Raw genomic sequence first — 23,938 nt, 5'->3', positions numbered from 1 at the left:
ATCTCAAAGTCAGAAGAGCCTGGAGGGCTACTGTCCATAGGATCGCAAAGAGTCAGACACGACTGAAGTGACTTGGTACGCACACATTCAAGAATGTCAAACTAGATACACTATATTTTGTCCGTTAAAACACATTTTCTTAAATACCTAATATCACTGGCAAACATGAATATATGCCTTTTAACTGAGAAGAAATCAGTTTCTAAATGGCAAGGATTAGGTTCCTAAAATTGATCCTGGTCTTAAAACAATTTGCCACTGAGGAATTTAAAACAATATTGTAAAAATAGAGAGAGAGATGTCAAGAATAAGATAAAAGCCATTATATTTCTATGCTCAGTTAAACAAAAAACAATAAAAGCCCCACATGACATATAAGATGATGTGTATGCTATTTTAATAACTCTACATCAGAATCTAATGCTACAAGATAATGGATACAGTATTATTTACTTTTATTCACCAGGACTTTTTACCTAGAATTTTTTACTTTCTGCCTTCAACCCTATCTCCACCCTTGAGGTTTCACCAAGATTTTCATCAGTGTAAACAATTTTCATTTGTATATTTTATCTAATACACATTCAAAAGGATATTCTGACATGGATCCACCCCGGGTGTACATGAGTCCATGTCAATGTGTGGCAAAACCAACCAATATAATATTGTAAAATAATTAGCCTCCAATAAAAATAATAATAATAAAAAAGTAAATATTTCAAAGAACTGAATAAAAATGTTATACATACCAAAAAAAAAATATTCTGTATATGTTCAATCCTCCTCCAATCCCACAACATGCTTTTAATTTTCTCAGGACATAACATTTTCCTAGAAAGCAAAGTCATTTAGTTGTTTGCCTTCATGAGCAATTCACTGTTCATTTCTCAGGTCACATGTATTAGAATACTGTGGTTCAGAGGGCCCAGACTTGGCCACTAGACATTTACAGACAGTGACGGCATGACTGCTTATGTAAATTACATCATAAGATGTGCTGTGCTAAGTCACTTCAGTCGTGTCCGACTTTGTGTGACCCCATGAACTGTAGCCTGCCAGGCTCCTCTGTCCATGGGATTCTCCAGGCAAGAATACTGGAGTGGATGGCCATTCCCCTCTCCCGGGATCTTCCCGCCCCAGGGATGGAACTGGCAAATCTTCCATCTAACCTGCATTGGCAGGTGCCTTCTTTACAACCAGCGCCACCTGGGAAGGCCATCATAAGATGCAAAGGAATTTGGCAGCAACACAAAATGACTTTTAACAAAATATTTAAGAAGGATTTTTTTTTTTCATGTTTAGTCCTGAAAGATTTACTTTCTGGAGTAGCTATCCATTCTTAAACAGTTAAAAGCCAACTTATGTAAATACAACCAAATATTCATAACTAAAAATGAGTAAAATATTGATTTAAAAAAGAATACTGTGGTTCTAAGACTTGGATCTATTTTTTTTTTTTTGATACCTCTCTTAACCTTTTACTAAGAAAATCTGCCTCCTTGACTTTTCATTCTTTTTTTTTTTTTTCTCTATGCCTATTGCCAGGTCATCCTATTTCTAATTATCTGCCACACTGAGCCTTACACTTTATGCCTATCTTGGAATCAACATTCTCAAGGTTGTCAAGAATGTATACAAAAGTACATTTGCATGTATTTGAATTTTGCCCAAGGGGAATTTATGGTTGGAGGAAAATAACTGAATATTTGAAGTAATTTGGAAGGAATAAGGTACTTCCACATACCACATCCAGGAAGCATGAAAGATACTCAGATTTTTCACCTGAAACTCTTTATGGTAAGATTGAAATGAAAATCATGTTTAAACCCTAAATTTAAACATTCTTTCGTATTAATAAAGCTGCACTAATTAATAATTCATAGAAGATATCTGCCACTATAAAATGAACCATTAGATTTATTGATTAATTTATTTTTATTCTTTTACAACCTAAAGCAAACATCTGGGTACATATTGAAAAAGAGCTGTATATTGGGGAAAAAAAAAAAAGAATGGATAGAGGAGAGAAATTTCAGAAAATTTTATCCCTAAATTAACAATAGGAATAGTAGAGAATTCCTTGGCAGTCCAGTGGTTACACTCTGTGCTTCCACTGTAGGGGGCATCCATTCAATCCCTGATGGGGGAACTAAATAAATAAAAGGAATACTATTCTTTCACAGCAAAAAAAATTGTATCCACAAGTGTAATGTTAACCACATAACTAACTTATTCATAGACTGTTTTAAGTAACCTTCACTTTTCCTTCTTCTCTGTTTAAAAGTATCTCCTTTAGCAAAACTGAAAGGTAAGTCCAATTCTTTGTACCTCACTTTGCTTTCTGCTTCTTCCAACCTCCCTCCAGACTCCCTTTCAATTCTCTTCCTCAGGCTGAGGAGTTTAGTACTTTTATCATCTCTGATTTATCCTGCCAAAATGAAAAGTAATTTGATAAATTTCCTCAAATTAAGGTATTAGGAAATTAATTATCTGCTGATCTCATGAGTATTTGCATTTTAAAGGAAAATTGCAGAGAAAGAACAATGCCTGACCATCCTAAATTACTCATTAATTATGGAATTTCAGGTTTCCGTGAGAAGATATTTAAAAGTGATGAGAAAATTAGAGAATACTCTCAAATCGTACAATGGACATGGTGACCAGGCCTATTTATTTTTCTGGATTGTCAGAATATTGAGATAAATTATACATGTTGAGACAAAATATACATATAGAGACAAACATTACATCCTATAGGTCTTAGGCGATACCTAAAATGTCTTGGAACACAGTATTATTATTATCAATCTTATTATTGATTAAATAAATGAATGATCATATTATTTGGTTTACTGCCAGTAAAATTTTGAAAAATATATTCCTTTGAATAAATTAGAATAAAGTAGACATCCTGACCCTCTGGTGTGATCGCAAAGCCTTTGGCTTAAGAAACGTGTACCATTAAATACTTCACTTCTTCACTTCTAATCTGACACAGTAAAACATTTATGCATGATTTTGCAAAGCTCCGTGGCTGAGGAGGTTGTCAGTTCTAGAAAATGTGATGCCCGGGAGACAGGGTCTGTGAATGCGGGTCACTAAGATGTTGAGTTTGTCTGTAGCTGCAGCACAGCCTCGCTGATGCAGACCAGTAGAATGATATATTCTATTTATGACACTTGTTGCCTTATAGGCATTTGTTATATATTTTGTTCCTCCTTATTCATTTTCGTAGCTTTATTGTGAAACAATACTTAGTGGAAGAAACTGTAACAATGTATGAGAACTTTAAAGTTAAAAATTAAACTACAAAGTTAAAACAGCTAAAGGTGCTGACAAACTTAGTGTAATTTAATTCAATTAAAAGACGCTTACTCCTTGGAAGGAAAGTTATGACCACCTAGATAGTATATTAAAAAGCAGACATTACTTTGCCAGCCAAGGTCCGTCTAGTCAAGGCTATGGTTTTTCCCATGGTCATGTATGGATGTGAGAGTTGGACTGTGAAGAAAGCTGATCGCCGAAGAATCGATGCTTTTGAACTGTGGTGTTGGAGAAGACTCTTGAGAGTCCCTTGGACTGCAAGGAGATCCAACCAGTCCATTCTAAAGGAGATCAATCCTGGGTGTTCATTGGAAGGACTGATGCTAAAGCTGAAACTGCAATACTTTGGCCACCTTATGCGACAAGTTGACTCACTGGAAAAGACTCTGATGTTGGGAAAGGTTGGGGGCGGGAGGAGAAGGGGACGACAGAGAATGAGATAGCTGAATGGCATCACCGATTCTATGGACATGAGTTTGAGTGAACTCCGGGAGTTGGTGATGGACAGGGAGGCCTGGTGTGCTGTGATTCATGGGGTCGCAGAGAGTCGGACACGACTGAGCGACTGAACTGAACTGAATTCAATTCAGTGTATCTACTGAGCCATAAAGGTCTGTGGTATGTTCTTTGCTGTCAATACAGACATGAGTTGGTTATATTAACAATGATATTATTAATGATTATGAGTAAGAAGACACTAATAGTTATTAACAACATTAATACTTTTAGTTGCCCAAATACAGTATCATGAGCTAATATAAAATATATACTGGCCTCTGTCCCAAGTACCTGGCACAGAGCTCCTAAAACATTTGTAATTTCTGAGTTGACAAGACCCCTGGGAGCACCCCTTGTTCTAATATTCCTCTTCAACTCCATGCCTGAAACAGGGCTCCTAAAACCCTGGCAAATCTCTAAGTGATGAGAGCATCAGGAGCATGTGTTGTTCTGGTGAGCTGCCTCTCCGTGGACTTCTAGATGACCCGTGGATGGAGGCTGGTCACCAGAACCAAGACCTGACCAGAAGCTTGGGATTTCCATTCCTATCTCTCATACTCCAGACAGGGGAGGCTGGCTGGGAATGGAGCTAGTGATCGATCATGCCTATATTCCCAGTTGGCGCTGGTGGTCAAGAACCCGCTTGACAATGCAAGAGACACGGATTCGATCCCTGGGTCAGGAAGATCCCCTGGAGGAGGGAATGGCCACCCACTCCAGTGTTCTTGCCTGGAGAATCCCATGGACAGAGGAGGCTGGCAGGCGACAGTCCCTAGGGTCTCCCAGAGTTGGACACGACTGAAGCGACTTAGCACGCATACACGTGCCTGTGAGTAAGTCTCCATAATATCCCAATAGTGCCGGTCTGGGGAGCCTCCCAGTGGGCGAACACATCCAGGTCAGGAGGGTAATAACCCACCCCAACCACATGAGGGCAGAAGCTCCTGCACTCCCGACCCACCCAGACCTAGTTCTATGTATCTCTTCATCTGGCTGTTCAGCTGAATCCTTTATTCACATCCTCTGATAAACTGGTAAATGCATATAAGTGTTTCCTTGAGTTCTGTGACCTGCTCTAGAAAATTAACTGAACCCAAGCAGAGGGTTGGATCATTGGACCTTCCAATCTATGGCCAGTAGAACAGAAGCACAGGGGATAACCTGAGCTTGTGACTACTGGCATTTTAAGCTCACGTGTGTGTGTGTGTATGTGCGTGCATGTGTGTGTGCATCTGTGTGTGTGCATGTGCGTATGTGTACACATGTGTATGTGTGTGCATCTGTGTGTGTATGTGTGTGTGCATACATCTGTGTGTGCGTGTATCTGTGTGTGTATCTGTGTCTGTGCGCATGTATGTGTGTATGTGTGTGCGTGCATGTGCGTGTGTGTGTGTGTGTGTGTGTGTGTGTGTGTGTGTAGGGCAGGGGAGGGGCAGCAGTCTTATGGGACCTGGTGCTTAACTACTCCATGGGGTCTGACACTATCTCCAGGTGCACAGTATCAGGACTGAGTTAAGTTGCAGGGCACCTGGGTGGTGGTGCAGAGAATTTCTTAGCATGGGAAAAGTCTCCATACATTTGGTGACCAAAAATGTTGTAAGTGACATGATCTGTGTGAGAAGTAAAGGAGACTCACAGAGAAGAAACTCACACTAGGGAAGAACAAGATATTTCTCTCCACAGGAGGAAGGAAAAAACTGAGATTGTCCTTTGCAAATATACTAACTGAACACTTCACACTAATTTATTTCTGTATGAAAACATCAAGAAATGATATGATAATGTTTAGAGGTCTGGTCTTCCGAATATCAAAGCACAAATGTTCTCAATCTCTTAAACTTGCCATGTATAAACTATGAAAATACCTTACACTTAAAGTAACATTACCAAATACTTTCATAGAGAACTATATTTTTCAGTTATCTTACATCCATTATTTCAACTAATCCTCATAATAGCCTCTGATGTAGACAGTAATGATTTACTGATTCTTTGCATACAGAAACTGAGGCTACAAAATATTGATGTGACTCTTCCATGGTCACGCTAAAATGATCTGATAAATGAGTTTATGAGAAATTTCCTTTGATATGCATATAAATGTGCTCAAGTTAACTTTATTTTCCAGCTTACTAACCGGGATTTTGATATCAAACATTTCTCTCCATCTGTAGTGATGTCTATAATGTAGAAACTTGTACAATAAAAGATGTATCCAGTCACGATAACTTTTCTAAAAAGTTTCCATTTCTCTCCATATGACAAGGATTTGACAACATTAGCATCATTAGTTTTTTAATGATGGTCAAGAACATGACACTCAATATAAAGTAGAAAGTTCCATTTCCTCCTTCAAGAAAAGAAAGAAAGTCAGCTACCACAGAGAACATTATGGAGGTTGTGTGTAATACTAAAAATAGAGTTACCATATGATACAGCAATCCCGCTCTAGGGCATGTATCCTAAGAAAACCATGATTTGAAAAGATACATGCACCCCAGTGTTCATACGTGATTTACAATGACCAAGACAAGGAAACAACCTAAGAATCTGTCACCAGATGTATGGATAAAGAAGCAGCAGTATGCTATACAATGGAATATTACTCAGCCATTAAAAAGGATGAAAGAAGGCCACTTGCAGTAACATGGATAGACAGTTTATCATACTAAGTGAAGAAAGACAGAGAAAGACAAGTACCTGTGACATCACCTGTATGTGAAGTCTAAAAAATGTGCTGCAAATAAACGTATTTATAAAACAGAAACAGACTCAGACACAGAAAGCAAACTTATTGTTACCGAAGGGGTGGGATAAGTTAGGAGTTTGAGATTAAGAGATGCGGAGTACTATATATAAAAGAAACAACAAGGTCTTAGTGTATAGCACAGGGAACTATATTCAAAATCTTGCAATAACTCATAATGGAAAACAAATATATATATACATATATGTATATATATGGATCACTTTGTTGCTTGCCTAAAACTAACACAACATTAAAAATTGATATATTTCAATTGAAAAAAGAAAAAAAGAAAGAAAGGAAGATAATTTTTAGTTTTACTATGAGACAAAATATTTGATGGCAACTCCAGTCAACCATGCAAGAATGTAGTGATTAATTTAGCCAGACATTTTCCTTCATATTTTGCTGATACTTCCCATCTCCATTTTTATTTACTAATATTGGAATGACTTCACTTAAGTGCCACCACCTGATAATTTTATCCAAGTAACATGCAATTAACCCCTCAAAATCATCATCAAATGCATTGACCTAGACCTAATTCCAATATCGGGACAACCAGAGTATCACGCCATAGGGTATCTGAAAAGTTAATTTAACTTAGTCCATGATTCTTTCACTGTTTACTTTGCAGTATCAAATAGAGTAACACAGACGTGATTATTTTAAGGTCATAATAGTTAAGAGATGTTTAGTCTTCATGTTGAAAGGATGAGTGCTGTCTATATACTGTCTCTGATGGACTAGTCTCTTCTTACTGGTTTCAAGGAAATTATTAGAGATGCCAGCGAATTTGCTAGTAAATTATCTTCAGGTCTCAGGGATCATATTTCCCAAGTTGGAAACTTCTATACATATCCATTTTGCCAAGCATTTCAGCCCCATTTGCCTCTTTTAATCAAAAAGCTATATTATTGACAAAATATTAATTATTCCCAGAGTGTTCACGCCTGCTTTGATTGTTGTTATTTTCATGTAAAGAACAAAATAAGTCTACTGGATTAGTAGCTTGCTTTGCATCATTCTCTTCGAACTTCAACTTTCTCCTCTAAGATAGAATAGGGTCTTATTAATTCATTTGCAAAGAGAAACATTTTTTTTAAATTAAAGGATGAAATGAAATATCTAGCTCTGTTAACAAGTACGAAAAGATGTAAAAGGCAGCATAATTGGCTTGAAAAAAGTCTTCTTATTTTAAGCAAACCCACTAATGTACATTGGAAAAGGCCCTTTATAATCATAATTCACAAAATGTACAGTGACCATCCAGTGTTATCCAAACGTGTCTGACTCTCAATGCTCCTCATGCAAATAATAAAATCACCATAAAACTACCACTTCTGTGAACTCACAAGCAATACTGATCCATTCAGCCTGTTAAGAAGGCAAGTGTTTATCTTCCTGCCCCATGATTTCAGCAAGGTTATCATCTATCTGAAAAACCCAAGGGATTCTGCCCCAATTAACTTACTATTGTGTATTTACACTCTCATTTTTCTCATAGTTTTATTTTCCTGGTGTAATTGAGATGTAATAAATGTAGGGCATGTTACAAAATAAAAGCAGGTGAATAAACACCTCCAAATCCAGCTAGAGGAGACCCCCTTTCATCTCAGCCTACTGCTAAGGGAAAAGATTGGATCCACATTTTCTGAACGCTCCCACCTAAATGGGTAAAATGTAGAAGGGATGTGGCATATCCGACTACAGAGCATTAGTTTAGGGCGACCAAAGTCAATCTAAAAGAATAACATCTTTCAAGTTAAAACACACACACATTCATGAACATTTTCTTCAAAAGATAATGACAACAGGGAGAAAATAAATTAGATGTGATGGTTCCAGTTCCTGGATGCTATCATTTTGAATTCAAAATAATTAAGCAATTATGTCAGACATACCAAACAGTGGAGGCACGATAACCAATAGGCTGTCTCACTTCCTAAGCTGGTTAAACTTAGTTTTCCAAATAACAGATATTATTTTCTACCTTCATTGTGGACAAGATTGGTTTCCAGTATATAAAGGCTGAAAAAGAATAAGAAATAACATAAAAGTACTTACAACTGATCGGATGTTATTTTCTTTCACCAGTTTCAGAGACGATTTATAGCAATTTGCAAGGTCTTCCTTGTGGGAACTGTTAATATGGCCTCTGGCTATTGGCCCTACAGTGTGGATGACATCTGTAAATGCAAAAGGAAGGAAAAATAGGGTAAACAAATTTTTCGCTTTTCACATAACTGTTGCTTTATTTACTTTAGGTATTTGTTTTGGAGTTTAGAGACAAGCAAGCTAAGAAATATTGATGATGCAAATGCTTCTCTCATAAAATATTTTAGATAGCATAGCTTTTTAAAGTAGGCAATATTCCAGGAAGGTGATAATTATGTAAAGGAATCCTCTACCAGTAAATTGTTTCATTGTTATTGGTCAGATCCAAGCATAACAAATTATAGTATAAGATGTGAATAATTGGTACACTGGCAAAAGACAAATCCTCAGTAGGAGATAAACTGAGAAATAATTGCCTACAAAATGAGCCTTCTGAATTGATATGGGAAGGAAGAACCAATGTTACATATCACCTTATACATAAGATAATAGTGTCAGACATTGTAAAAACTATAAAGAAGGGCAAGTTTCTGAAAAAGTAAAAGATAAAATAATAATAATCCTAAAAGTAATCATTTTTAAATATCCCTAGCAATTTACAATGCAGTCTACCAATGCTCAGACACATAAGATATGCTGGGGATAATGATTTGCAATAATTCCCTAACTTCTAGTTTTCACTATAGTAAATCTCAAAAATCAATGTATACCTCTCAACCTCTATTTATATTTAAAATACAATATTTAATGTTCTTGCTTTTGCATATAAAACCAGCCATTTTGGCACATATAAACATTTAAATTTAGGAATTTAATGAAATGGAACCATCCTCATTTTAAGTCAATAAAGATAGTAAGGAAAAAAATTAAATTTTAATCCAAATTACTTGAAAAGGCCTTTATTCCTCCTGCTTCTCAGTCTTATCTGTTAACCTGGATTATCAACTCATTTCACTGACGTGAATAACAGGAACTGATCAACTTTGATCAAAAAGATAAATTCAGTCCAATATCATTAGCATATTATAATGAAATGAAATTACTTGCTTTGGCTAATTAGTACCAGTTAATTTCAAAAACAGTAACAAGAATAAGAACACTTTACTAAAATACAGCTATGGAATAGTTAATGGTTTTAAATTGCATATGAAATTTAAACTGGAAAAGAAATCACGAAGAGAAAAATCTTTGTTGATTGTCTGCTAAATGTCAAGAGTATTATTTGATGTTGAGAAAATCCCCAAATGTTGATTTCAAATTTTAACAGCTTTAAACAGTATTTAAACCCTTGTTCAGGTAATACTGAAGATGATATCTTGTGATCAAAATAGGCAGAAACCTTATTAGTGAGTTCATGCACATGTTTATTTCAGACAAACCTGGTTTTAAAGTGAGAACTGCTATGATACAGAAAGACAAAATAGAGGGAGATTAGGTTGTATTTAGCATAGGCGTGCACACACATGCGCACACACACATACATACATACTAATGTTTTTCTGTGTAATAACAAGAATTTCAACATGATCTCAACATGATTTCCCAAAGCAGGTAAGATATGGGTTTAAAGTGAAAGTTGCTCAGTCCAGTTTGACTCTTTTTGTCCCCATGGACTATGCAGTCCGTGGAATTCTCCAGGCCAGAATACTGGAGTGGGTAGCCTTTCCCTTCTCCAGGGAATCTTCCCAACCCAGGGATCGAACCCAGGTCTCCTGCATTGCAGGCAGATTCTTTACCAGCTGAGCCTCAAGGAAGGCACAAGAGTACTAGAGTGGGTAGCCTATCCCTTCTCCAAATGATCTTCATGACCCATAATCAAACCCTGCATTGCAGGTGGATTCTTAACCAACTGAGATATCAGGGAAGCCCCTTGTACCTATATTTAAAGTTTTACCATAATTTTAATATGCAAACTGAGTTCAACCTACCTTATAAGTGGACATGGCGAACAGGATACATCTTAGGTATCTCAGTTACCAAAGAAATTTAGACAGTAGTCAAGAATTTTTAGAGATGAAAAGGACAATATGGAAAATTTAATCAATTTTTCCCTTCCTCAGTGGATCCGTAGGAGAAAGAATTATGCCCAAAGTCACAGATCAATGTAGGGAAACACACTGTCACTAAGGCAATATGACTGTGAATAAACTTTTCTCAACACAACTGTTTGTTGAAGGAAATAGCATACATTTGTATATATAAATTTTTCCATGCTTACCATGAATTCTATTACTTTAGCCTCACACTTTGTATACATGCAAATTCTCATTGGCTATCACTATGCAAGAAACTACCCTAAAACTTGGTAACAAATCTTAACAAAATTTTAAAACAAAAACATTTTTTCTTAACAAATATCACCACTTGATTTTTTTTACGACTTTTTTGGATCAAAAATTCTGAAACAGCTCAGCTGGAGGGTCTGGCAGGCATGGAGCCTCAGGTATAGTCATAATTAAGCAGCAGCTGTATGGATGTGAGAGTTGGACTATGAAGAAAGCTGAGCACCAAAGAATTGATGTTTTTGAACTGTGGTGTTGGAGAAGACTCTTGAGAGTCCCTTGGACTGCAAGGAGATCCAACCAGTCCATTCTAAAGGAGATCAGTCCTGGGTGTTCATTGGAAGGACTGATGCTAAAGCTGAAACTCCAATACTCTGGCCACCTCATGCGAAGGGTGGACTCATTGGAAAAGACTGATGCTGGGAGGGATTGGGAACAGGAGGAGAAGGGGACAACAGAGAATGAGATGGCTGGATGGCATCACCGACTCGATGGACATGAGTTTGAGTGAACTCTGGGAGTTGGTGATGGACAGGGAGGCCTGGCATGATGCGATTCATGGGGTCGCAAAGAGTCGGACACGACCGAGAGACTGAACTGAACTGAACTGAAGGCTGAGCAGGGATGTCTCAGGGACTCACCATGGAGGCCACTTTGGGTTGTCTCATGAAACCTCAGAATGGTCAGATTGCTCACAGGACAGCTCAGGGCTTCAAAATCAAGTGCCAGAACTGGAAGCTGTGTTATCTTTTCTGTCTCAGGCTTGGGACGGACACAGTGTCACCATCACTGCACCCTGATTAGTTACAACTGTCACACAATTCCACCTATTTCAAGTGGATTGTGGACATGTTTTAAAATGGGCACAACGAAGGATTCCCCAGACACCTGGGGCTTTCTTTGGAGTTAGCAGGTTTATCAAATATGAAGTCTTGAGGTAGATGAATAAGATACCATAGGAAAAACTGATATGATTATTTCCATGCAGCTGTGCATGAAAACAGTATGAGGGTCCTTCAAAAAATTAAAAACAGAACTACCATATGATCTAACAATTATACTTCTGGGTATTTATTCAATGGAAAGAAAAACACCCCAAATAGATATCTGCCCCTCCACATTCACTGCAGCACTATTTACAACAGCCCAGCTGGTGGCTCAGCTGGTAAAGAATCTGCCTGCAATGCAGGAGACCCCAGTTTGATTCCTGTGTAGGGAAGATCTCTGGATAAGGGATAGGCTACCAACTCCAGTATTCCTGGGCTTCCCTGGTGGCTCAGACAGTAAAGAATCCATCTGAATTGTGAGAGACCAGAGTTCAATCCCTGGGTTTGGAAGATCTCCTGGAGGAAGGCAGAGCAACCCACTCCAGTATTCTTGCCTGGAGAACCCCCATGGACAGAGGAGCCTGGCAGGCTACAGTCCATGGGATTGCAAAGAGTCAGACATGACTGAGCAACTAAGCATGGCACAGTTCATTGATATAACCGAAGTTTCCAATGATGGATGAGTGGATAGAGAAAATGGGTTATATATACATACATACATATATATATATATAATACATACATACAATGGAATACTATTCAACCATAAAAGCGAAGGAAGTTCTCCCATTCGTGATAATATGGATGGAACTTGAGGGCATTATGCTAAGCAAAATAAATCAGAGAAGAAGACAAATACTGTACCATCTCACTTATATGTAGTATTTAAAAAACAATAACAAAACAAAAAAATCCTCAGCAGTTTCATAGACACAGAGAACAGATTGGTGGTTGTCAGAGGCAGGGGACAGAAAAGAAGGCGTGAAATGGATGAAGGAGATCAACAGGTACAAACTTTCAGTGATAAAATAAACAAGTTCTGGGAATATAATGCACAGTATGGTGACAGCAGTTGATAATACCATATTGTATATTTGAAAGTTGCTGAAAGAGTAGATCTTGTAAGTTTCAATCAGAAAAAAGAAATCTATTTCCAGTATGAAGTTCTCAGACCTATTATTTTAATAAGTCAACTGCTGATTTAATTTTTTAAAAAGTCAGAACTAGAGGGAGATTGAATATGAAATTAATATGCTTACTAATTGCAAATACAATCCAATTTGGAGCTCACAGTACAACTGTAGCTCCTAGATAGAATTGCCTGGCCCTGCACAAATTTTATTTTTTCCTCTGTCTCAAAATCTGGCAGGAACTAGTAGGCAAATGAGAGGGCAGGGATTACTGTTACAGAATCAGAATCAGCATTATATCTCCCTGTGAGCCATGAAAATAATGCTGTTTCCCTGAAATGTCTGGTTCTGCATTCCAGAAAGGAAGAGCAGCCTTCATGCACTTGAAGCCCTTTCTAACACAGCTGAGAAAAGCCAAGAAAACAGCCATGTGATCTGCACATTTCATCAGCACTTCAAATGCAACCCCTGGAAGAGGTATGGAAAATGAGATGGCAGGCCCTTTTGTGCTTTATCTGACTAACCTGTGGCAAGACAAATGAGCCTGTTTTTGTTCATCTATTTCTGAAATCAATCAGCCTGTAAATCAGCTCTTTTGTTTTGAAGCTATAACCACCACCATGTGCTCCCCCACCTTGTTCTATTCTGGGAAATTCGTCTCAAGTCTATAGAAAAGGAGGGTAGGATGGAAGGTTTGCTTTGAAAGGGGTGCCGGAGGGAGCCTGCTTTCATTTCTAAATGTGTAAATTGAAAAATGTGCAGTTGGAATGCCAAATAAATATTGAAAGCAGTAGAATCATTTACTAAGATTCGATCAGACTTCTGCTTGATAAAACAAATGCAGCAAAAACATTCTGTGAAAAAATATTAGCATAATGAATTTTGAAACCAATGAGGGAACCTATATAGGTTGCTCTCATCGTTTTCCATTTGAGAAGCAACTGTGCCACATTCAAACTGTTAATGAACAGTCAGACCAGAAGGAGAATCAATTACACATTGCTTTCATTCACTCCATTCTGGTATTCGTAAGCATAATCGGTCCATCTAACCGACTGCATAATGATGCCAGGCCCTGTCAGTCATATTCAAATTGCATGAATTTTAAGAAGAAAACCAATACATGGGATTAAATTGATTTTCTTTTCTAGAGCTACAACCACAAAACTAAGCACTAAAAGTATTATTTGCAAATCTTATTGGCCAATTTATATGATAAGCACCACCAATCTATGACCCAAAACAGAATACTTGAAGTTCAGTTAACGGGAAATTGAATTACTACCTGATACCATTACAAAGTAAATGTTGCCTTTTCTTTCCATATAGGTCAATGTTTTTCATATACACATTTTCAAAGCTTGTTTTTATTATATTTCAAGAAACAATCAATGTCCCTAAGATGTTTCTTTTCAACCTACAGCAGACATCAGTGAGATTGTATTTCAGCTGCTGCGTGTCTCTAAGTTTGGATTATTCTCGTACACATTTTTTCAGGTATATGTTAGATGTCTTTCCATGTTCAGAAAGACTAGTCATACAGGTCTGTGCATGGGTTTGGGATAAACTGGCACTTAAATGCTATATTCTAGTCTATTTTCCTTTGAGTCTATGAGTTGAGCTTGTTGTTTTTGTTTGTTGTCCCTTTCAATGTTCTTAGTTACAAAGGACTTCTAGTTTACTTCTCTTAGCCTTCTTAGATGTCTGTGTCTAGGATTAAATATACAGTAGCTAAACACCATTTGCATTTTACAGCTGATAAGGACACATGGAATACACTGTCAAAACTTGAACTAGTACACTCAATTCATTTTCAGGCTTGAATCCCATTTTTACGTGGAAATAAGATAGCATTGTTTGGGGCATCTTGTGCTGACAATGTTTCCTGCTTCATTGACTTCAAAGTTGTGAAGTTTTAAGCTTAAATTGTGAGGATCAAGTCTTAAAATAGTAGTTGAGGACTTTCTACCAAAATGTTATCCTTCAGATTAAAAAAGAAGAAGAAGGAAGGGCCAAAGCCCACTTTAAATTTGTTACCAGCTCTCCTTCTTCTGCCAAAGATTTATTTTAGGTCAGTCCTATTGATGGGACTGTGTCCTCTTTCAACTGGACATGCACACATAAGGGTCTAATTGCAATAATATAGATTGAATTTCTCTAAAACGGATATCCTATGGTCAGCCATGTATAGGATCTTTGAGATTCCACAGGACACTGGGGGCATCGGCATTACAATAGAGTTATTCCCAACAGAGAGGGATCTCAGAGAAACTGTGGGAAGCTGAATTTTCTAAAATTCCAACATTTTACCATCATTTTAGAATGAACCAAAAGAGAACACATCCTTTAAGGAAGTGAGTCAAATACATGGCATTTTTAATGTTTCAATAGCAGGGGTTGAGAGGAGGTAGAAGCCCACAGAGACAATACGAGTTTTTCAAGGAAAATAATAATAAGGCCTTTGTTCCAGTTCAAGGGATGGGCAGCAATTTGCAGCTTTTTCAGAGAGATGTAAAACCAGTACTTTATTAAGACGCAAAGGGAAAGTGGACTTTAAAAATTCTGTGTAGTCAGTAAAAATAAATGAATGTCAGTCCCCACTGCAAGGATAACTCCACAAATGCAGAATCTGGGCTGGGACTCAAGTGCCAGAGGAGTCAACTTGCTTGTTTGTCACCAACCTTCCTTTACAGCTCCCTTGCCACCACACACCTGGACAAGAAAGACTTTTTTGCTCTCATTCCCTCAGTCATTAATTCTATCCTATATTCAGTAAATAAATTCATGAAGTGCCAGGTATATAAGGGAACTGCTCTATGCACTCACACCAAAGAGCTTGTGAGCTTTTTCTGACTCCACATCTTTCCTGGTATTGAGAAAGCCCCTCCACTTTGCCTCTTAAAATCCTTCCCATCCCATGAAACTCAAAAAAAAAAAAAAAATTGACCTTCCTTGAAGATATAATCCAGGAACACCACTACATGAACTAAACTGAACTCATTTCTCCTCTTTTGGTCTCCAATATCACGTATGTTTGACCATTTACCTGACTTTTAACATGAACATTTCTGTACACATGACTAAGAAGATTCCATCAGTCAGAGCTCTTCAGTAACACAGCAAGCATTCTGCCGGAGGAGGCAGGTGATTTCCTGTCATCAGAGGCAATCAAACATGACTACATATGCATCGAGTCCTTCTAACTCAGATGCTCTGATCCTGTGTTTCTTGGCTTCACATAGAAACTCTGTTTCCACTGCAGAAGAGATGACCAATCTATGCCTGAGTCTCCCACAAAGCCAAGAATACTATGGGAACCATTGCCTAATAGATAATTAGTGAATTTGTGAGTGGTTCAATAAAAGTTGGCCCAATGTAATCAACCTAATCAGAGATGATACACTGGATTAGAGGAAAGAGTGAGGTGGAATGGACAGTCTAGACTGAGCAAGCAGTGGAATGTAGTTTGACTGGTTCAGATCATTCAACACAAATTTTTATAGAGCTGAGAATCTGTTTCTTCACAGAATGACTCAGTAAAGCTTCATCAAAGATTTTCTAATAACTGAATTACAGACCATTAAAAAAAAACAAAACACAACTCTAACACCATCACACTTTTTAATAAAAGCTAAAAGATTCTTCCCAAAGACTTCCAACAGGAAAAAAAAAAAAAATGTAGTGATTTTTTTTGCCTTTTTCTGCAAGAGATAATTAAATAAATGCATTTTAAAAATGTGTCACTTCCCTCATCTGCATATGGTTCATTTTAGAATAAATTGGCTTTGTTCTAGAGGTTGATTTTGGCTCTCAAATCACAAAATGGAAAATTATAGACTCTCTCTACATGTCTTCACAAAAACTTAATGGGATCAGTTTTCACCTTTCTTTAAAAAGTGACATTTGGGTATAATAAACCCACCTTTCCATCAAAACAAACCAGGTTTAACTGCTGCCTGAGCTCAGTCCATTCATAAGAGAGTGCTGGGCTACAGCTACTCCATACCGTGGCAACCGTGCTCTTTCGGGTTGCACTCTCATGGTCCACTCATCCACACAAGGCTCCACACCTAATTACAGAGGAACATCTGTATTTAGAAGAGACAGCAGAGGACAGAACATTGCAAGAGATTAACACTGATTCTAGACAGACCCCTCAACTCCCCACATGAGTCCCTCACAAGCATCCTATCTACTTTCTGCCTATCGAAAAAAAAAAAGAATCACATTGATTCTAAAAGAAAGAATACATGGAAATCTGTATATAAAGAAGTTGCACTTTTCATGAGTTCCCTTATACAAATTCAATGATATGAACAAGGGGTTAGGAGGGGTGAAAATGACAAAATGTTTAAACAGTAAGGGCAATTTCACTAAACATTTCCTCAATGAGTGTCTGCTCTAGTATGAACATGAACTTACATTGCTGGACTCCAGGAAATCAGTCTCTATTTCCACCCACTTCTCAGATATGATTGCTTCTTTGTGCATAATAGAAGCAATTTTCAAACTTTTTGGCTTCATAACTCTATAAAGTCTTAAACATAACTGAGCACCTGTGAGAACTTTTGTTTTGGTGGCCATATCTATCATACGGGGCTTCCCTGGTGACTCAGTTGGTAAAGAATCTGCCTGCAATGCAAGAGATGCCGGTTCAATCCCTGGTTTGGGAAGATCCCCTGGAGAAGCAAATGACAACCTACCACCTGTATTCTTGCCTGGAAAATTCCATGGACCAGGGAGCCTGGCAGGTTATCGTCCATGGGGTCAAAGAGTCAGGCATGACTTAGTGACTAAACCACCACCACCATATATCACACAAGAAAACAAAAGGACATATATGGTAAACTATCAGGAAAATGATGCTATCACATGTCAGGTAACTTCTGGAAAACTGCACTGCACACTCAAGAGAGAAAGAGAGGGAAAATGCAAACAATTTCTGAATATTATTATGTATATGGTACTGATCTCACAAATCCCCTGAAAGAGGTATCCTTAAACCACACTTTGAGAATGGCTGCACTAGAGTTTGTTGCTATGCAGATCTAGTAACTAAATATAAATATCGCCACTTCTATGTAAAATTGACACCATTAACTACTATACCTGGTTCTCAAGTTTGAAGGAGCAGTGATCTCTTTCAGTTCTACAGGGGAAATAGATGTGCTGGACTTGTGAAGAAATGATACTTCTCTGCTTCAACTTTTGTATGAGTTAAGGGATTTTAAAAGAGTAATCTTGCATATGTGTGTGTTAAGTTGTTTCAGTCGTGTCCAACTCTATGTGATGCTATGAACTGTAGCCTGCCAGGTTCCCCTGTCCATGGGAGTCTCCAGGCAAGAAGACTGGGGATGGTTGCCATATCCTCCTCCAGAGGATCTTCCAACCGAGGGATCAAACCTGAGTCTCTTAAGTCTCCTGCATTGGCAGGCAGGTTCTTTACCACTAGTGCCACGTCAGAAGCTCAAAAGAATAATTTTAAGTGAATGCAAAACTGTCTTTCGGGTCTAAAGTATCTCAATCTTAGAACCTAATTTCTCTTTCCACTTCTGTGAGACAGCGATCAGATCATTTCTACTTGCCAACATCTCTAGAATAAAAAAGCTCTTGTTAAATAGGCAGTTTGCAAGGACTCAAGAAGTCTAAGATGACTTTCAACTGGTTCTAGTAGAGAATAAAATGGCAGACTCAGCTTTTTAAACATGAATTCTCCAAGACAACCCAGGATAAAGTGGAGAGGGGTCCTTTAGGATCGTGCATCCCCAAGAGAAGTCGTGACCATGGTTTCCTTCCTTGTACTTCCTTTGTCATAGAATGAGTTGGAAGCTACCGAAGGGACGGAAACCAACTAACATTAAACCAGATTGGAAGGAATGAGAAAGGGACAGACAATTCAAGAAACTTAAAGGTTCTATCCAATTTTGATGATTGTTTCAAGGTGGATGGGAGAAAAGAGAGAAAGAGTTGAAATTCATCCTAAGTAACTTCACTCTGGGTGACTGAGGGGATGATAGAAATGGCAAAATCAGAAGAGGAATTGAGACCCAAATTATTGTAGTATTTGTAAGTCTTCTAGAAATCCATCCTTAACATAAAAATAACATGCAGAAAGGGGACAAGGATAAGAGAAGGATGAGCAAGAGAAACAAAATGTGTGCAGTTGAAGGTAACTAATTTTCCTCTATCAAAGTACATTTTCCCCCCTCCTTCCCTGCCTATTTTGGGTCTGACATAGAATCACTCAAGGGAACAGAATATATCACTGAGCCTTTCAAGTATGATTCATTGTGAGGGTAAGATTCAAAGAGGTCAACATGTGCTTCTGCAAGATTATTTAGTGGAAGCCATTAATGTAAAACCAATCTAAGAAAACCAAGATAACTTTTCATTGTGATTCAGATGCTAACAATGAAACGTCTGCCTGGGAGTTTTGATAATTAAGCAGTGAATGCCAGATTTCAAAAGAAAGAAATACCTGTAATTGAATAAATAATATCTGGTGCTTGATTCTCTAGTAATATACCATTGTGTAGGCCAATGAATAAACATTCCAATTTTTATTTGAAAATGGGGTCAAGCGCAAGATGATATATGATAATATGACTGAAAAGGTGCTCTGGTGAGAGAAGTAAGTGGAGTGGAAGAATGAGTAGTTTATTATGAGTCGGGGAGTACTGTAGAGAAGTCTATAAGACCTCAGAAAAGGATGATCACTAGCATGTGACCATCACATAGTTATAATCAGATAGGATGATACCAAGAAAGAACAAGGAAACAAGTCTTCACATCCCAGTGGGAAATCCCACTCACTGACTAGGCAAACTTGGTCAAATTACTTTTCCCCTCTTCTCTGTAAAAATCAGAATAATATTTACTTGTCTACTTAATAATGGGGAATAAGTTAGCTATTATATGTGAAAGCATCCAGTGCAGTCTCTGGAATGTTGTAGGTGAACTCCAACTTCACTGATTATTATTAATACTTATAGTTGATTGTATTCACAGTGTATATAAATAGCATAACAATTGACTCACTGGAAAAGACTCTGATGCTGGGAAGGACTGGGGGCAGGAGGAGATGGGGACGACAGAGAATGAGATGGCTGGATGGCATCACCGACTCGACGGACATGAGTCTGAGTGAACTCCGGGAGTTGGTGATGGACAGGGAGGCCTGGCGTGCTGTGATTCATGGGGTCGCAAAGAGTCGGACACGACTGAGCGACTGAACTGAACTGAACTGAACTGAAGCTCTTTCATGTTTAATCAATATTTCATCATTACACTCTCAATTCCTAACTATTCTTAGAAACTGATTATGTCAGAATTTATATTTTACTGGCTTCTTTGCTTCTCCTATTTCTTGGACTCCTGGTTTTCTCTTTCTTAAACTCTTTCTTTCCCCCCAAATATTTGAGTAATTCTTTCAGAGATGATCTGTAGCTGAGAATTTTCTAAGTCACTGGATTTTCCAAAAGCTTTTAGTTTGTTATCATTTCTGAATGTTAGTTTTCCAGTATCTATGACCCTGCTGCTGCTGCTAAGTCGCTTCAGTCGTGTCCGACTCTGTCCAACCCCATAGATGGCAGCTGACCAAGCTCTGCCGTCCCTGGAATTCTCCAGGCAAGAACACTGGAGTGGGTTGCCATTTCCTTCTCCAATGTGTGAAAGTGAAGTTGCTCAGTCATGTCCAACTAGTAGTGACCCCATGGACTGCAGCCCACCAGGCTCCTCTGTCCATGCGATCTATGACCCTAGGTTCAAATTAATTTTTCTCTCAGAATTTTGACAATTTTGCTTCATTTACTTCTACCATGAGAAAAAGTCAGTTTGATATTTACACCTCCATAAGTAAGCTGGATTTCTTTTTCTCTCCAGAAGTTCTGTGAACTTCCAATTTATACCCAGAATTCTGAATTCTGTCTAGGTTCTTTTAGGACAGGAATTCTTTTTTCATCTTAGTTATGAAGTTGTAACTATTCTTTCCTTTTCTCCATTTGTTCTGTAAGTCTTAATAGATGGGTTGCATATGTCTGAGAGTAAATCTCAATTGTTCTAACTTTCAAATATTTTATCTTCTGCACATTCTAGACTATTTCCTTAACCTCTTCTTTGGATCAATGAGTTAATTGTCAGCTGTTTCCTTTCTATTATGCATTTCTTCATTCGAAACTTCTGTTCTTGTTTTAACTTCCAGGAATTTTTATTTCTCTTCTTGTTAGTACACCTTTTTTAAAATACTACATGCCTTATAGATAGTTCTTTTATCTACCAACTCTTTTACTGGATATAAACTCTGTTGTTGTCCAGGCTAAGACTCTTATAGCTAGCTCTTAATGGATCTGAATTCACTTAATGCATGCCTTCATGTTCTTCTGTGATATTTCTAAAAAGTGAAAGTGTCAGTTGCTCACTCATGTCTGACTCTTTGTGACCCCATGGACCATAGCCCACCAGCCTCCTCTGCCCATGGGATTTCTCAGCAAGAACACTGGAGTGGGTTGCCATTTCCTTCTCCAGGGGATCTTCCCGGCCTAGGGATTGAACCTGTATCCCTTGCATCTCCTGCATCAGCAGGTGGATTCTTCAGTGCTGAGCCATACAAATTATCACATTTTTATTTCTAATGCAAATAAGTAATCCCCGTCAGGGCACCTCAAATAAGATAAAAAGATATTTGTAATGCTGTAATTGCTGACTGAATTACATAAATAGACACTTTAACAAGGAATATACTTCTTAGGTAGCTAACAACAGAATTATATAAATTGCTAAGATGCTCACAGTTTTTTTTTTTAATGATAAAAGGTATGATTTTATTTTCCCAACATGATAAAGTAGCATATGCTTCCTAATTGAAAATACATACACTCACACAGGATAAAAAGGAGGAAAATTATTTAGTGTTCTCATGACTCAAAACATATCTATCCACATCATTCTAGCTATGTCACAGTGCTTCTTTTAGAACTGATTACAACACTATTCCAAGTCAGACCTACTTTAGACCCCATTTTTTATAAACATTATACATTTTAAATAAAAACAGATTACATGTTTACCAGAAGAAAATAGTCAAATATGAAGTTGTTTTTAGATACCTAATCATTATGCATTAATTACAAATCCTATTTACACTTGTTAAACTAAAAAGGGATATTTATTTTTACCCTAACTAGTAGATATATATATTGGAGAAGGAAATGGCAGCCCACTCCAGTGTTCTTGCCTGGAGAATCCCAGCGACGGCGGAGCCTGGTGGGCTACCGTCTATGGGGTCACACAGAGTCAGACACGACTGAAGTGACTTAGCAGCAGCAGCAGCAGTAGATATATATGCATTACACACTTTGCAGTCCAGAGATATTTAAAACAGAAACACATGAAGCAGCTAAATTATTTTCTAAAGCATCCTTGCCATACAACATTTTGAATACACAGAAGACAATATCAGCAACATGTTCTGATAGGATTTTTAACAGTGTTACTTCTCATTTCATCCCAAAAGACTAATGTATTAGTTCTCTCTACTACAGTAAATGGACTGCAAGACATTGCTGTTTAAAAAAGACCCTAAAGAACAACAAATTTAAACTTTTAATGGAATCACCATTGACAATTTTATTGATGGAATAATACAAAAGGTTTCGTAAGATGGAACTAAATATCTTTTATTTCTTTGCCTTTTGATCTCCTCTTTAAACAGAGAAAAACAGTCATAAATAACCCAGAGATGCAACTGATTTATAATATTTCATGAAGAAAACTCTGTCCCCTTTCAAATATACACTAGGAGATTAAGAATCTACCCATGGGGTAGGAATCCCTGGAATCCCCTCGGAGTCCTCACTGGCATTCTAGAAGCCTCTGAAATGCCTAATCCTGCTGGAAACAAGTGATGGCACTCACCTAAAGGGTTCAAGTCACTGCTATTCTGGACAGGGTCAGAGGAGCCATATCTGATCCTGGCCTGGGAGCTGGAGTGAACACAAAAGCTTAAAGGAGAAACAAAAGGTTCTTCCTGTTGTCGAAAGGGAAAATTCCCCTTGGAATTTTCTTGAGATAGAGTAATCTCCTTCCCAGGACACAGCTGATTGTATTTGTAGCTTCTAATAAATCTGGCTTTATCATATGATTCCAGTGAAAGCTCTGTGGGCTCATTAGAGGTGTGTGTAGGGCCTCTCAAAAACCACTGACTTTTACTGAAATCTTCATTATTCTTTATGGCATGTACCTGCCAACCTGTTGGAATGCCTCACTTAAGGAAAAATGCTTAGAACCAGAAAAGCCCACACCATGGACATACCCCAGTCTCTCCCATGCCAAGGCCTTGGCTCACCTTCACTTCTGTGGGTTTGATTTACCAAGAATTTTCCAATCCAGCATGAACTCTGCCCATGTTAGAATTCTCAACTGAAAAGAAGAGGTCTCTGAAGGCACATTTTTGCCAAGAAGATCTCCCTGTAGACATTGCTTTTGGCTACAGCCATGCCCTTGCTGGGTACTCCCATTTAATCCTAAACACTTGCTCTGTCAACAAGGCATCTCCTCATTTTGCACCTCCTAGATCTGGGACAGCGGTTCTTGAAGTACATCAGAAGCATCTGGGAGGGCTTGTTACAACCCAGGCTGCTGGGTAACACTCCCAGAGTCTCTGATTCAGTAGGTCTGGGGTGAGGTGGAGGTGGGAACCAAGAATTTGCATTTTTAACAAGTTTCCTTGACCCTAGTTTTGCTGTCTGAGGAAACACATGGGTCTAGGAACCAATTATTAGTCTAAACTAATAATGGCAACCTGTAGTTCTCTAACCAAAATTCCACCCATATCTTGCTACTTCAAGTTTTGACTTGCCGCCCAAGATTCTGAACTTGATTTTGTCAAATGGATTTACCCAACCACTGTGCCTTTAGCTATAACTTTTGGCTTATACACTGCGTTAACAATCTTGTTCCATTAACCTGTATGGCCTTTCCTGACCTGTCATGCCCATGCCTATCTGTCACACACAC

At 38.0% G+C, this 23,938-nt stretch overlaps 1 protein-coding gene across 1 annotated transcript in view; it reads right to left on the bottom strand.

The window, feature by feature from the left end:
- LOC129556406 (ADP-ribose glycohydrolase MACROD2-like) overlaps positions 1-23,938 on the bottom strand; it is a 1,168,845-nt gene that overhangs the window by 982,916 nt on the left and 161,991 nt on the right. Inside the window, exon 2 of the mRNA XM_088844309.1 lies at positions 8,636-8,757. The gene's annotated coding sequence lies outside the window, so the exon portion shown is untranslated. The remainder of the gene's footprint in view (positions 1-8,635; positions 8,758-23,938) is intronic.

This window comes from Moschus berezovskii, chromosome 15 (genome assembly GCF_049115385.1).
Source record: "Moschus berezovskii isolate FMDL1 chromosome 15, NW_MosBer_1.0, whole genome shotgun sequence".
Taxonomy (NCBI): domain Eukaryota; kingdom Metazoa; phylum Chordata; class Mammalia; order Artiodactyla; family Moschidae; genus Moschus; species Moschus berezovskii.
This window is presented reverse-complemented; position numbering and strand designations above follow the sequence as displayed.